Raw genomic sequence first — 4,910 nt, forward strand, 5'->3', positions numbered from 1 at the left:
GTAACGCAAGTATTTAGCTACAATATGAGAATCCTGGGCCAAGAACGTTTTCTAATTGTGGCATGCCGAACTGAGCTCAAGTGGAAATACTGCAATACATTACATTAAATGTAAAAAAATCATAATTGTGTATAGTGATCCAAAGATTATATAATAGATCCTACACCCGTTAATGAAAATTGATTTGACTCTTGATATCTGTTTCCTCACCTTGAATTGTTTTCTCAAACTCTCTTTTCATGATTTCTTTGTGTTGAAGTTTCTCCTGTAAGGACTTCGGTGCTATATTGAGCTCCTCTTAGAATTAAGCAAAATAAAAATGAAAACACCAGCTGCTATGAGAATACAGTGATATGATCATATACTGTCTGTATGTGTTATGAAGTTGAGCAAAATGACAGAAATGCTGAGTGCATAAATGTGATGTTTATTTATTTTTTTTACATATGATACAAGAGACATTTGTCTTACCTTATATGATGAAACCGCTTCACTGATGGGTCTGAATGTGTGATTGACGTGTTTCTGTGAATCTCTGCACACTAAACACACCGGCTGTTTGTCCTCCAGACAGGAGAGTGTTTTAAGAGGGTGGATCAGTTTCTGATCTTCTTTTGGTACATCAGTTAATGAAACAAAATGCATTCAAAAGCACGTTGAAGAACACAAATATTGATAATAAAAAGACTCAATACACTTTATTTCCGTGTTTATTTATTGTGCCATGTTTGTTGGTGCATTTAAATTTCACAGAACCATTGACTTCTAAAGTACAACACATGCTTTAAAACTGTTTTGCACCCCAGTGAATCATATTCATATTCAGTCTGGTCGGAAACAGAGGGACATTTGAAACAACTTGAGAGAGAATAGAAAATGTCACTCACCTAAACTTCACCTAGCAGCATACTAAAAAATATGAACCAAACAACTGCAATGCATATAATAATCAAAGAATATAAATTTGTATGTTTTTTATTCTAATTTCCAATGCTTAATCCAACTTTGCCTTAATTTGAAACAAAAATAACATTTAAACATAGGTGTCTGAATTTTATTTACTTGATTTTAACCATCTGAACTGTTGTATGAAAGCAATATGTCAGTGTGTCTGTAATGCTGATATCAGTCATGTGATCAGCTGCAGCCCAATCACAGCTTTACTGATATTCAGATCAACAGCACTCTACTCGTGTGATATGGATTCAATATTGGAAACATGATGAAAGCAGGAAGATCCAGACCTACAGGTATAACATTAAGACATTATATTAACTATTGAACAGTAACATCCTCATATGAGAATAACTATGAAAGAATGGAAAGACAGTGTCAGTGAAGGTGGTTGTGTATGTGTGTAGATGTGTGTTAGTTACAGGATCAGAGAATAACACTGTTCCTCTGTCATAGTCCAGACGAACTCTCACACGCTCAAGCTTCTGTTTGACAGTAAATCCAGACCATTTATACAGTCTGTACTGCACACTGCAGACATCAGTGTTAAAGAAATCCTCTCCCTTCCTCTGGTTTGATGCTGTAGTTACTCCCAGACCCCAGGATGAACTCTCTTTAACCTCCACATCCCAGCAGTGGGTTCCTGAGTTAAAACCCTCTGAACCCAGAACACAGCGATAGATGTCAAATCTCTCTGGATTATCAGGAAACGGTTGACTGTACTCACTCCATCTTAGACTGGTCAGATCGTCAGACAGGACGAGATCTGGATGAGCCGTATTTGGATCCAGAATCACAGGAGCTGATAAGACACAATCAACAGCTCATTTTATTCTGATGTTCATATAATGATCAAGAGTGAAGCATAAACAGATCAGTGGCAGAAAAATTAGGTATGCAGTATACTGTATGCAGTGCATTGGGGCACCGCACATAGGGTAGCACCATTTTGCCGAAATTATTCTTTGAAAATCTTTAATAAAATGTTATAAATAATCAAAAGTTTAGTTGTTAAAATAATGTAATGAAACGTTTTTATTTAATGGTTGTTTACCATTTTAATAAGTTCAAAAATGTATTTATTATAAACTGAGTATATCAACCGCTCACCCTTCGACACATTACTGCCACAGACCGAAAACAAAAGACAAAGGGGGAAAGAAAAACAATGCATTAAAATGAGGACAGCAATATCCAAGTCAACTAACAGATTGGTTAAGCTTACCCTATTATTATTATTATTATGAATTTTCATTGAAATCATTCAATATTTAACATTGCCTGAGAGGATATTAATGTTAATATCAGTTAATTTCTTAGTATCTCATTCCACCTTATTTTTCAATGCGGAAGTAAGCTGTTTTCTGTGAATGTGCGAGACTTCCGGGTTCATTAGCCGCTGTAGGGAAATAGCGAGGAGACCAGTGTGTTCATATTCAAATAATATGGTAAGACACACCAATTTGCCATATCAAGCAGCACAACAAGCTGTTTTGTACAGCTAAAAATAACTGGAAGCAAATGACACCAGAAGCCAGACCCATGAAATTCATAAATGGCCGTGCCCACACTTATGGGAAAAATAAGGTGGATAGCTAAAAAAAAAAGTCACAATATGTTTGTGAATGGGCGTTTGATTTACACGTATTCTTGCTGAGTTTTTTTTTGTACTTCAGTAAAAAACAACTTTGACAAAAATTTTACAAAAAAGTCAAACTATAAAAAAGTTATAATAGTGATTTTATTATCTCTAAATATAAATCCAGAAGCAAAACACTTGAAAAGGGCTATATTACAGAGTGGAAATAGTAAATGCGACCATGAGTGATCCTCTGCTGCCAGTGGTCATAGTGGGAATATGCCAGGTGAAATAAACAAAAATGCAGATGTTCTTTCAAATTAACTTTTGTAGCGTCTGCGTAGGATCATGCTGGAGTGTTGGACTGTTTATGGCTTAAAAGACCCTTTTAGCCTTTTGACATTTGCATATAAATTACAGTTCTGGTCAGAGATGTTACTTGTATAGGGGTTGTAAATTGCCAAATGGTTCTTCGCCGTCAAAAAAAAGATTAGAACCAGCCCCCACGAGAATCCTGGAATCTTCTGATCAAAAACATTCCACAGAGAGCTGTGAATGGCCAAACGAACACACACACACCCAAACTAACACACACACACACATAAAGACATTTCTTTATTTTAGACTATAATTAATCAGTTATAATTGTATCTGGTATATGCATGTGGTGTGTACATTCCCTTGTTAGATTAGATGAGTTACCACTCGTTATTTGTATTAGTTAAAGCCATAAAACACTTATATTCAGGTGTATGTATGTATCTTTCGTTTAATCTATTCCAAATGGTTGCTTCTTGGTATCAATGTTACCTGTTTTTCATTCCTCGGACAATGACGTACAGTATGTGATTGTGAAACGCATCATATGACTGGTACGATATTTTGGGTTAAAACTACGGATATTCCAGACTGGCCATAAAGCATGCAAATGAGCCATAAAACAAGAGACAAAGAAAGATTCTCCCGCTCAAAATCCATGTCTCTCATTGGCCAGCAACACTGTTCCTCTGTCACAGTCCAGATTCACTCTCACACACTCAAGATCCTGTTCAACAGGAAATTCATTCATAGACTTTTCAGGCAGTCTACACTGCACACTCCAGACATCAGTGTTAAAGAAATCACGTCCCGTCCTCTGGTTTGATGCTGTAGTTACATCAGCACTCCACCACGAACACCCTTTAACCTTCACATCCCAGCAGTGTGTTCCTGAGTTAAAACCCTCTGAACCCAGAACACAGGGGTACCAGTCAACTCTCTCTGGATTATCAGGAAGTAGCTCAGTGGCTCCACAATGAATTCTGTATTTCACACTGGTCAGATCATCAGACAGGATGAGATCTGGATGAGCCGTGTTTGGATCCAGAATCACAGGAGCTGAAGAGACACAACAGCTGCTTTTATTCACACATAATGTTAAAATCTTCTAATCCACCCCCTTGCATCATTTCCAGTGTAAGGGTGCGAGCACAGATCTTCTCCAGACTCACTGTTCTGGACGATGTCCTGCATCTTCTTCCAGACTCTGAACGGCAGGTTGCCCAAGCACATCAATCCATCAATCAAAGTTTGTGGATCCGGCTGTGAGATCTGGACTCTGGAAGAACATTCAGGATCAGAACTGCAGGATCAGAAGATCAGAAGCAGAGAGAGCAGAGACAGCAGCTGATCACTCACCTTTCCATTGAGACTGGAAACTCCTGCAGAACAAACACACCATTTATCATCAACAAATGAATGAATGAATCAATCAATGGATGATTTGAAATCAGACCTTCAGAAAGCAGATGTCATTGGCCTTCATCATCTCCTCTATGTATTTGATTGTGTGTGAAAGAGCTGAGATGTCTCTGTTCAGCTTCTCAATCATCTGCTTCTTCTGCTCCTCTTCCTCCCTCAGTGCAGTGATTGTAGCTTCTGATGCTCTGTGTGATCAGCTTGAGGCTGAAATCAAACCACATTCACTTCAGTCATCTGAATCAACACATGTACAGATGCACATTAAATGGATACTTGAGCCAAACCATTCTCTTTGCTTAACTGTTCCATTTTGTGGCGATACGGCTCAGTAGGTACCGATATGGGGCCGTTTGCATAAACTGCTTAGACTAGTCTTAAAAAGTTAGATATCTATTTTCTTCTTCTTCTTCAAGACTGGTCATAGCTTTTCAGTTACATAAAGGTAAATTATTCTAATTTTAATTCGAAAAGTAAGAGCCTTTGGCTAACTGCTAGTCAGTCAAACTAGTTCATGCAACTGGGCCCTGGTTTCATTTTCCACTGTGGGGCTGTTAACAGAGCTCGTAATACAAATCTGTCTGTCATTGCCAGGGTAACGCAAGTATTTAGCTACAATATGAGAATCCTGGGCCAAGAA

At 37.9% G+C, this 4,910-nt stretch overlaps 1 protein-coding gene and 1 long non-coding RNA gene across 2 annotated transcripts in view; both read right to left on the minus strand.

The window, feature by feature from the left end:
* Window positions 1–1,598, minus strand: part of LOC107584248 (uncharacterized) — an 18,729-nt gene extending 17,131 nt beyond the window's left edge. Inside the window, exon 1 of the long non-coding RNA XR_001609118.1 lies at window positions 1,485–1,598. This is a non-coding gene — a long non-coding RNA (uncharacterized lncRNA). The remainder of the gene's footprint in view (window positions 1–1,484) is intronic.
* LOC107585890 (V-type proton ATPase subunit H-like) overlaps window positions 1–4,910 on the minus strand; it is a 66,485-nt gene that overhangs the window by 57,396 nt on the left and 4,179 nt on the right. The window lies entirely within an intron of this gene.

Source organism: Sinocyclocheilus grahami, unplaced genomic scaffold, assembly GCF_001515645.1.
Source record: "Sinocyclocheilus grahami isolate Dianchi unplaced genomic scaffold, SAMN03320097.WGS_v1.1 scaffold5.1, whole genome shotgun sequence".
Lineage (NCBI taxonomy): Eukaryota > Metazoa > Chordata > Actinopteri > Cypriniformes > Cyprinidae > Sinocyclocheilus > Sinocyclocheilus grahami.